Raw genomic sequence first — 10919 nt, 5'->3', positions numbered from 1 at the left:
GGGCCAGGATTGGCCCCCTTCCCTCTTCCTGTCTCTTCGCTCCTTCTCACCTGAACCTCCTTTTCCCCTCCCCACCGCCCTTCTTCCCTGGGGTCTCCTCTGATCCTAGCACCGGAGCGTTCGAAAACACACTCAGGAAAGAGGGACAGAGAGCAGAGCGGGAAGGATTCAGACGAGGCAGGGAAAGGAGGGAGACAGAAGAGACAGAGAGAGGCACAGCCAGAGTGAGACAGGGGGACCCGACTCCCAAACACACACACACACACAACTAGGGCGCATCACCACGGAGCCAAACATACACGGAGTTAATTTCCAAAAGAAAGGAGAGTCGGGGAGAGAAGGGAACACACACCATCCTCACACTCAGGGAGCAGGCGAGGCAGAGACACAGGGAGCCACAGACTCTGGGAGCATGGGGACAGACCCGGGCACAGGTGACAGGGAGTCCGGGGGCACCCCAACACCAGAAAGGTGCAGGGGCGACTAAGAGGCACAGGGTCCAGCCTGCTGCAGAGAGTCAGCCATCGGTGGAGGGCAAGAGGGAGAGTGTGCGAAAGACAGAGGCGTGTGCAAGCAGAGATGCACATGTGCGTGTGTGCACACACACGCACACACACACAGTCATTCACTCGCAGCCAGAGACTCAGATGTGGAATCAGACAGACCCAGTTAACCACTCGGCTTTGGTACCCAGAGCCAGGGAGGAAGACCGGAGGGAGAGACAAGTGGCCAGAAATAGGCCCTCACACCTGGTAGCCCTGGGACCTCACACTCACAGAGACACAAATGTAGAGGCGCGGAGGCGGTGGCCTCAGAGCTGTGAAGGTGCAACCCCATGTGCTTCTGGTCTAGTCTCAGAGCCCAGCTCGAGGGGCCAGGTGTGTGAGTGTGAGAGTGTGTGTGTGTGTGTGTGCGCGCGCGCGCCCCCGCGCGCGCTGAAGGGACCCAAGCAATCGCCCTCCAACCCACCCTGAAGTTAGGAGAGTGCCCGGGTGCCCCGAGTCAGAGAGCTCCGCGGAATTAAGACATCAGTTACTAGAGGGCCGTTGACGCATCTCTGGAAAATGGAGCCAGGGTCCAGCGCAAGCACACAGGCACCCAGGCCGGGTGGAGAGAGGCAGGTCTCCTGGCGGAAGCGGAAGCGCGGAAGTTTCAGCGTCTTCCGGTGTCTGCGCCTCCCCTCCCTACCCTCTTGACTCACCTGTCTCCTCTCCTTGGACGGTGGGGCTGGTCTCTATCGCACTCTCCCCCTCCTTCACACCCTCCGTGGCCTCCCTGGCTGCTCATCTGTCCCAAGGTGTCGCCTGGACCTCCTGTCTCCTATCCTGCACCTCCATGTCCCGTCCCTCCCCTCGGCTGACCCTTCAGCTCCCCACTCCAGCCCAGTGCCTTCGGGTCCTAGCTCCTCTGTCTACCTGTGCCTCTATTTCCATTTCTCTTCACCCAGGCTTCCTGCACCCTTCTTTTTCTTCCATGCACTCGCCCTCCCCACAACCCTGAGCAGTTACACTGGTGTCCTGAAGACCACGAGTCTTAATTCCCCCAGTACTTTCAAAGTGTTGAAAGTGTTGCCAACTTTTTTTTTTAATTAGCGATTTCACATAAAAAACTCATTCTCATCAGGAGAAAAAAAGTGTTTATATGTGGTGACTTGTAACTAGACATTGTGGTGCTTATTTTGCAAATAATGAATTATTATGCTGTGTGTTGTGGTTGTTTAGTCGCTAAATCGTCTTTGACTCTTGCTACACCACGGACTGTAGTCTGCTAGGGTCCTCTGTCCCTGGGATTTCCCAGGCAAGGATACTGGGGTGGGTTGCCATTCCCTTCTCAAAGAGATCTTTCTGACCCAGAGATCGAACCCATGTCTCCTGCTTGTCAGGTGGATTCTTTACCACTGAGCCACCTGGGAAGTCCATTGTGCTATACACTTAAAGCTAATATAATATAATATTCAATTATACCTCAAAAAGAAATAGCCAACTTATCAGGTTCTTTTGAATATTTCTCCCCCACCTCCTACCTCTGGGTATCAGTGGGCTGTGTTTGGGTGCCCTGAGGGCCAGCCCTCCCTACTCTTTTCTAATCTGCTTCATCCATCTGTCTTCGCTGCTGCTGCTAAGTTGCTTCAGTCGTGTCCGACTCTGTGCAACCCCATAGACGGCAGCCCACCAGGCTCCCCCGTCCCTGGGATTCTCCAGGCAAGAACACTGGAGTGGGTTGCCATTTCCTTCTCCAGTGCATGAAAGTGAAAAGTGAAAGTGAAGTCGCTCAGTTGGGTCTGACTCTTAGCGACCCCATGGACTGCAGCCTACCAGGCCCCTCCGTCCATGGGATTTGCCAGGCAAGAGTACTGGAGTGGGGTGCCATTGCCTTCTCCATCTGTCTTCCCTACCCAGTGCTATAGTCAGCTGAGTTCTCCACCTCTGCTATTTTCTCTTCTCTCCCTCCAAGTGGCTCTTACCACCACCCCCCACACGCACTGTCTACACTTCTTCCCTTGGTTTTCTTCCAGAATTGGGGCTCTCTCTGCCTGTTCCTCTTGCTCCATCATTCTTTGGGGCAGTTCTGCCCCAGCTCTGAGCCTCCTTGGAGCCAGGGCCTGCCTCCCTGCCACACCAAGGGAGGGAAGACTCATAAGGCCACCAGGCTGCAGAGTACACACAAGTTCTCCATGGCCACAGCCCCTTGAGGTGTCTAGAGCCAGTGCTGCATGAAGCCACTGTGTTACAGCCCGTCCTTGGCTTACTGATAGCCAGGGTGGGCCCCAGACCCTACCCATGTCCCCCGTGAGTCAGGTTGCAGCCCAAAGGCAGGGGTGGGCGTCCCTGTGTGTTGAAGGAAGGGCAGGTACACACTTGGAAGCTCACCGGTGCCAGTGCAGGTCTCAGAGGACATGGGGCTCGGTTCCAGGGGAGGAGGGGCTTCATTTGGTCTCATCTTGGAGTCAGGGTGACATGAGGTCCCCTTGGTGCCATGACCGTGCCCAGCCCCACCATCAGTTGCTCCATCATCACCCTTGTCGGGGTGAAGGGAGAATGACCGTGTTTCCTCTCTGGCAGGGTGTAGGAAGCCTCTTCATCTCTGACTTTAGAAACCCCCTCCTCTTTGCTAGGGAGAACCTCCTTTCCCTTCCCTTCCCAGTCCCTGAGAGTGGGGTGGCTCTACCAGAGAGGGGGGTGGCGGGAGAGTTAACAGAGTGGCAGAATGCCCCCTTGTTGCCTGGAAACCTACATGCAACTGTTGTCAGGCAGGTGGAGGGGACAGGCTGCATCTGACACCTGAGAGATGGGCTGGTAGGGGCTTTACAGGCGGCAGTCCATCCCAGGGGACAGCTGGGTTCCCCAAGAGAGCTGCAGAGAGTGAGAACGCTGGGTCCTGGTCTGTGTGTGTGGAAGGGGGATTTGAGAAGCCTATGTGTGATTCAGATGGGGAGGAGAGAGGGAGCGAGGTGGGGCTGGTGCAGCGACCCAGGCAACCCCCTTCCTGTCTCCAATTGGGTCCCCCTGAACCCCTCAGCCCATACTCCTGTCAAAGTGTTGAGCTTACACCCCAGAGCTCTTGTTCAAACACTGTGACAAGGGTCAGAAAGCAGTGGCAGCCCCAGCTCTCCCAGAGGGCCAACCCCAGGCAGTAAGTGTGGAGATCTGCCATCCACTTGTCTGGAACCCTCAAACACAGGGCTAGAGATAGTGATAAGAGCTGACATTCATTAGAACTTACTCTGGGCCAGGATCTGTGTGGGTCATTCCATGCGGATTCGTCCTGTTATCTCCTCTTGGGAGTCCTGGGAGGGAGGCATGATCATTGTCCCTAGTTTGACAAAAGGCTGTCAGAACTGAGGCTGGGAGAGATGAGGTCCTGTGCCCAAGATCACCAAGCCAACAATGGCAGGGCTGGGACCGCAAACCCAGGCACTGGCCACCCTGAGGCTTGCCTGTCCCAGCTGAGACACTGCTTTCCAGGGGGGAAACTGAGACCCAGAGAGGGCAACATGCTGGCCCATCAGGCCCCTGAGTGGCAATTAGGATTGTTAATAATAACGATAATGAGATTGTTAATCAATTCAAAAGGTTAGACTTCAAAGGAGACACTGGAGTTCTGGTAATTCACAGGTTCCTGGCCTCCCAATCTTGTTAATGCCCTTCAAACCCTAGAAGGGATAAGACATATCCTATCCCCTGGGGCCGATTGTCACAGATTACTTCCCTCGCCAAGGTGGGGGCATCCAGCTGAGCCTGGGCAGGGCACAAAGGCCCCTCAGGTGATTCTGTGGGCCCCCCAACCCAGTGATAAGTGGACATTTTTGATCCATTTAGAAATGCTGGATATACATATGGGGGGGGTAGGGGATGGAGTCACAATGAGAAAAAGATTTGTTCTTCTGACCCAGTAAGAATAAACAATAACGGTTATTAATTATTTACTAATAATAATACTGGAAAAGACCCTGAAGCTGGGAAAGATTGAGGGCAGGAGGAGAAGGGGGTGACTGAGGGTGAGATGATTGGATGGCATCACTGACTCAATGGACATGAGTCTGAGCAAACTCCCGGAGATGGTGAAGGACAGGGAAGCCTGGTGTGCTGCAGCCCATGGGGTCACAGAGAGTCGGACACGACTGAGCGACTGAACAACAATAATGATTGTTACCACTACCACTGTGCCCAGCACTAGACAGGTCACCCTGAGTCCCCACCTGGGGGGCCGGAGGGGAACATGGCGAGAAAGCAGCGAGTCAGCGTAGACCCAGGCCTCCCTGACAGCCATGCTCTTGCCACTCTGACAGCGCGACGCTATCTAGGAGGAGAAGGATGGTCAGTCACAGAAGAGCTTTATTGAGACCTTTCTATGTGTCGGGCACTGCGCTCAGCCCATCACAGACACCATCACAGATATGGGACCACAGATTCCCCACCATCCAAGGAAGCCGATTAGCTATTTTTCCTCATCATTAGCTATTTTCCTAAGTTCTAATGAAAATAGCTCATTTCATGAGCTATTTTCCTCATCTTACAGATGAGCAAACTGAGGCCTTGAGAGGCAATGTCCCCTTTCCAAGGTCCCATGTCTAGTAAGTGTGACAATCGAGGTGCTAACCCAGGTGTGCACCGCCCCCCACCCCCAGCACACCCTTAGACAGGGCAGGGGCAGCGGGAGGGTTCCTGTCCCATCCGGAAATGGAATGTGGGAGGGGACTGCACGTTTAGGGGGCCCTTGAGTACTTGCTGCAGGACCAGCATCCCTGGGAGATGCGGGATCTCCACTTCATCTTGGACCCACCGAATCAGAACCTACACTTTCACAAAGTCCCCAGTGGATCTGGATGCACTGATGTCTAAGGAATGTGCTCCTGTTCAAGGAGTTTTCAACTTCTGGTTACTGTTAGTAGAACCACCTCTTCTCTCTCCTCTTTTTTAAAAAAATGTAGTAGTTCTGCACACCCTGAGATGGAAAACAGAGGGCAACATCAGCCTTCCAGGGGACAGCAAGGGAAGCAAAGGGGAGGGAGGTCACACGCAGGCTGGCTCACACCAGGGCCCTCCCCACCTGCAAACTCACCCCCATGCACCCCTACGAAGCCTTGGCAGTGGCCACTGTTTTGAAAGCCATCAATACCAGGCTAGGTCCTAGTTCTCTCCTGGGTAGATTCAATTCAACAGTGGTGTTAGCTCCTCCCCACCCCAACATCCAGAGTCACGGAGAGTATAGGGGGCCTGGAGGTTCGGCTTCCTTCCCTCTCTGGGCTCCTACCCAGGACCAGGCGGGGTCACGGGTACATTGAGGACTTGGGAATCTCACGGCGCCTCAGTATGCTCTTCTGTGAAGTGGGCCTCAGCAGAAGCCTGGCATGGAGTATAACAGGTGGAGCCAGCCTGGCTTGGGTGCCCTGCTCTCAATTAAGTTAGTTTCTCCAGCTTTGATCTTCTTCAGAGTCCTTCCAGAGCGCTGTGAGGCTGTCGGGCAAGGTGTCTGAGCAGGAGCCCAAGTCCTGGGGACTCAGAACTGGTTTCAAGTGAGACTGAGGCTGAACTGGGAGACACTGGGATGGCCGTACCACGCCGCCCAACACAGGAACCACCACGGTCACAGTCACGTGTGGCCATCGACATTTAGATTAATTTAAAGTGGGACTTCCTTGGTGATCCAGTGGTTAAGACTCCACCCTTCCACTGCAAGGGTATGGGTTCGATCCTTGGTGGAAGAGCTAGATCCCACATGCCACAGGATGCAGCCAAGAGAAAATTTTTTTCTAGATAAATTTTAAGTAAATCAGCAGTTCAATTCCTCAGTTGCACTCACCATGTGGCAAGTGCTCGAAGCCACACGTGCTGGTGACCACACCCAACAGCACAGAGAGAAGGTGCTGGGGGACAGTGACCCATTCAAATACTGAACTGGTCCCACACTGGCTGGCAAACAGCTGCTGCTCTTTCCTCATCCCCTGCCCTCCCAGCCTTTCTCATATGGTGCATGCTTGCATGCTAAGTCACTTCTGTCGTGTCCGACTCTATGAGATCCTATGGACTGCAGCCTGCCAGGCTCCTCTCTCCATGGGGATTCTCCAGGCAAGAATACTGGAGTGGGCTGCCATGCCCTCCTCCAGGGGGTATTCCCCACTCCCACCATGAGGGACTGAACCCCTGTATGTTATATCTCCTGCATTGGCAGGCAGGTTCCTTACCAATAGCACCACCTGGGAAGCCCCTGGCATAGGGTTCAGTTCAGATGAGTTCAGTCGCTCAATTGTGTCTGACTCTTTGCAACCCCATGAACCACAGCATGCCAGGTCTCCCTGTCCATCACCAACTCCCAGAGTCTACCCAAACTCATGTCTGTTGAGTCCATGATGCCATCCAACCATCTCATCCACTGTCGTCCCCTTCTCCTCCTGCCTTCAATCCCTCCCAGCATCAGGGTCTTTTCCAATGAGTCAGCTCTTCCCATCAGGCGGCCAAAGTATTGGAGTTTCAGCTTCACCGTCAGTCCTTCCAACGAATATTCAGGACTGATTTCCTTTAGGGTGGACTGGTTGGATCTCCTTGCAGTCCAAGGGACTCTCAAGAGTCTTTTCCAACACCACAGTTCAAAAGCATCAATTCTTCAGTGCTCAGCTTTCATAGGGTACCTGTTTTCAATTCCCATTTCTCAGATGAGGAAACAGAGGTGCAAGGTATGGTTCCCAGCAGAAAACTGGCAGCAGCCTGGGACTGGAGTGGGTTCGCGTCTTTCCCCACGCACCAGCCAGACTATGAGTCCCAGTTGACCCTTGCCCGTCATTTACTGGCCAGGCCCCTTCCTGGGCCGCCTTGCTCCAGCTCCAGCTCCGAGCTGCTCTGTCACTGACATCCTGTGTTAGAGGAGGAAATGGGAGCCCAGAGAGGGGGAGGAGCTGGCCCAAGATAGCACAGCCAGCGACACAGAGCAGCCAGGCCCAGGGTCCCTCCACCAGTGCCTCCCGCAGTAAAGATTGGGGTTAGGAGGGTGTCTAGCCACCTCACCATTCTTCTCCCCTCTTCAACCTCTTTCCCTGCCCTCTCCACTTCCCTGGCTCTTAAGAATTTGACCCCTGGATGGATCAGAAGACCCAGGCCTCTCCTCCTGCCTCATCACCTGCTTCTGCCACTGTTGCAAACTGGCAGTATCTTTTCCTTCTCCTCCTCTCCATCCCTGTGGTCCCCCTGCCCCAGCCTCATCCTCTCTCCCTGGACCTTTGACCCAGCTCACCCCTAGCCTCCAGTCTCTCCCAAGAGTCCACTCAGAGGGAACTTCCCAACCCAGAGCGGACCCCACGCTCCCCTGTCACAGCCTCCCAACCCCAGCGTCCACACCCCCACCTCTCAGCGGGCAGTGGAGGCAGGACGTCTTTGTAATGGAGCTGGACTCTGCAGATCCCCGGCTCCCACCCGCCTCTCTGGTCCCCAGGGCTTTGTACGCAGGGGGTCCCCACCCCACGCACCCGTCTTCACCCGTGAGCCTTGGCTCCTGCAGCTTTCAGCTTTGCCATCACCTCCTCCCGGCCAGGAGTGGCGCCCCTCAGAGACGCTCCAGGGCCTTCAACCCTGAGCTCATGCTCTCACTCAGCCCTTTGTGGGTCTCCCCTCTGGACCGCTAACTCCCCCAAAACAAAGGCAGGTTCCTCTGCACCTGAGGCCCCGCAGCCGGCAGGGAACCCAGCGGTAGGCAGCGCTCGCTGGCACCTCCATTCTGCGAGTGTGGAGAGGCTCTGTGGGTGCCCGGAGGGTCACAGGCATCCAGGATGCAGCTGGACAGAGGAACCCCCTGCCTGGGGAGCTCACCTCCTAGTGCGCAGACAGGCAATCAGCAGGACCAGTTGTGGTCCATCAGATAAGGGCGGGCCAGCCGATGAGGGTTGTGAAGGGAAGGAGGTGAAGTGTAAGGGGTGGGATGGGGGGCGGAGGGCTGAGACACCCTCCCGGAGGTGGCATTGGAACAGGCCGGAATGGAGACAGAGGGAGACACGCAGACCTAAGGAGGCCCGCTTCAGGCAGAGGCAACAACAGGAGCCAAGGCCCAGAGGAGGGAACAAGCCTGGGATGTGGGCGGTACCTCGGGAGGTGGTGCGGAGCAGGAGCAGCCCCTCTGTAAATATCCCTCCAATGAATAGATGAAAGATCAAATAAATGACCCCGCCAGTGCATCTCTGGGGGGTGGGTGTTGGGGGAAGACAGGAAAATATAGGCTCCTTGACCCAGCAAGTCACCCCTCCCTAGCCTACCCCTGCCGAAGGGAGCCTGGGGCAGTCCTGAGCTGAGACCCCAAACTGTCCCCAGCAGCAATCGTGAGGGGTCTGGGCCGCCCTATTTCTAGGGTGGTTCTAGCTCAAAAGTCAGGCGACTGTCAACTCCTGAGGCTTTGGGGGTGCTTTTATTTTAAAAGCATTCAGGACACGGACTGGCTCAGAGAGACACGCGTGTGAACTTGTTTCATCCAACCCTGAAGCCTGCCGGCACCCTCCCCCCTCCCCACTTTAACAGCTCTCGGCCCCCCAGCAGGACAGACATCCAGAGAGGGAAGAGATCCTCTCTGCCAGGCTTTGATGTCTCTCCACCCTCCTGGCTCCAGGCTCCTCTCCCCCCCGCCCCCACCCAGTCCCTCACAGTCGGGAAGTTCTTCTTTAGATCTAACCTCCATTCCTCTTGCTGTGACGGCAGTCAATTTCCTATCTCTTCTCTCACCTTCTGAACTTCCCCCAGGAAAAAAAATGAGTACGCCCCGACAGGAATGCTCCCTGCTTCCCTTTTCTCCTTGCCCCGCCTCTCCTGGGCCCCTGAATTTCCCAGCTGCCGTCTGCTTGAATCCTCTTAGGCGCGATGCCCTGAGAGTTCTCAGGACTGGGGCTTGGGAGGATGGGGAAGCTGGTGAGGCCTGTGCCTCCATGCCTCCACTTTCCCCCTGGATCTCAGCTTCCTGTCTAGGTTCCTCTGTTCCCCTTGAAGCCTCTCCCTCTCCCTCCCCTGGTGCCTCAGACGGTAGAGAGTCCACCTGCAATGCAGGAGACTTGGGTTCGATCCCTGAGTCACAAAGAGCCCCTGGAGAGAAGAACGGCAACCCACTCCAGTATTCTTGCCCGGAGAATTCTGTGGACAGAGGAGTCTGGCGGCTACGGTCCATGGGGTTGCAAAGAGTCGAACACAACTGAGCGACTAGCACGTTTTCTGTCTTGCCACCTCGCCTTGGTCTCTGCTTCTCTGCTTCCTCGCTGACTCTGTGTCTGTCCCTTTGTGCTTCTCACACCTCTTCTCTCTGGGCCCTCTCGCAGCTCTGTGTCAGCTTTGTCTCTTGCACCACGTAGCGGTGGAGGATCCTAGTGTCAAGGCTTCTCCAGGGCTCTGGGGTGAGAGAGGCAGCATGGTGACCTGGCTCAGGGCTGGGGCTTGGGTTCCAGTCCCAGCTGTCCTGCCTCCGGGCTCCATGACAATCGGCCGGTGCCTGCAGCCCTCAGGATCTGCTTCTCCATCTGGGAAATGGGCACAAGGACAATGACTTCCTCCTAGGGCCACAGGGAGAAGCCAGCAGCTCCAGGGGAGGGGGCCCCCCAGGTGGCACTAGGGGTAAAGAACCTGCCTGCCAGTGCAGGAGACATTAAGAGACGTGGGCTCGATCCCAGGGTCGGGAAGATCCTCTGGAGGAGGAAATGGCAACCCACTCCAGTATTCTTGCCTGGAGAATCCCCATGGACAGAGGAGCCTGGTGGGCTACAGTCCATAGGGTCGAAAAGAGTCGGACACAACTGAGTGGCTTAGCACACACACACCAGGTGACGGCGGGCAGCACTCAGTTGGCGCTGGGCCCATAGTGAAAGCTCACTGGAGCTCCCCGTCACTGTCATGGGTGCACCCTGGCCCTAGGGGACACAGAAGGCAGGTCACCTTTGAGCAGGTCCCCCAGGAGAATTGTCCCTGCTATCAGGACAAACTGGAAAGTCTGGAGCCCCTCAGCTCTGGGGAGGCTGACAGGGAGGGGCCCCGTCCCAGCTGTGTCTTTGGCCTTGAACAGGCGACTTTGCTTCTCTCTGCCTCACTTTTCCTGTCTGTGAAATGGGGGTAAGAGCAGTCCCCTGTCAGAGGGCCAATGGGAGAGCAATGGTAAATGCTAGCCAACCTGCCAGCACGGAGCCCAGTCCCTCTAATACTGACAGCTGACCAGAGCTGGGGTGTGAAGGTCTGGAACAAATGCAGGGAAGAACTGTCTTTAAAAGGAGCGAGGTGTTTGGCCCGAGGAGCCTGGGGGAAGCGGCTGGGAGAAATGAAGAAAACCCCAAGAAGTTGAGGTAAAGGGTAAGGGAGGGGCCGGAGAGCCGCTGGGACCCAGGGAAAGCCAGAGGGAGCCCTGGTGGGGAAGGCTGCAGGAAGGGCTTTGAGGGGGTCGCTGGGGCAACTGCTGCACTGAGGGGT

The sequence above is a fragment of the Bison bison genome, unplaced genomic scaffold, assembly GCF_000754665.1.
Source record: "Bison bison bison isolate TAMUID 2011002044 unplaced genomic scaffold, Bison_UMD1.0 scf7180017864285, whole genome shotgun sequence".
Lineage (NCBI taxonomy): Eukaryota > Metazoa > Chordata > Mammalia > Artiodactyla > Bovidae > Bison > Bison bison.
This window is presented reverse-complemented; position numbering follows the sequence as displayed.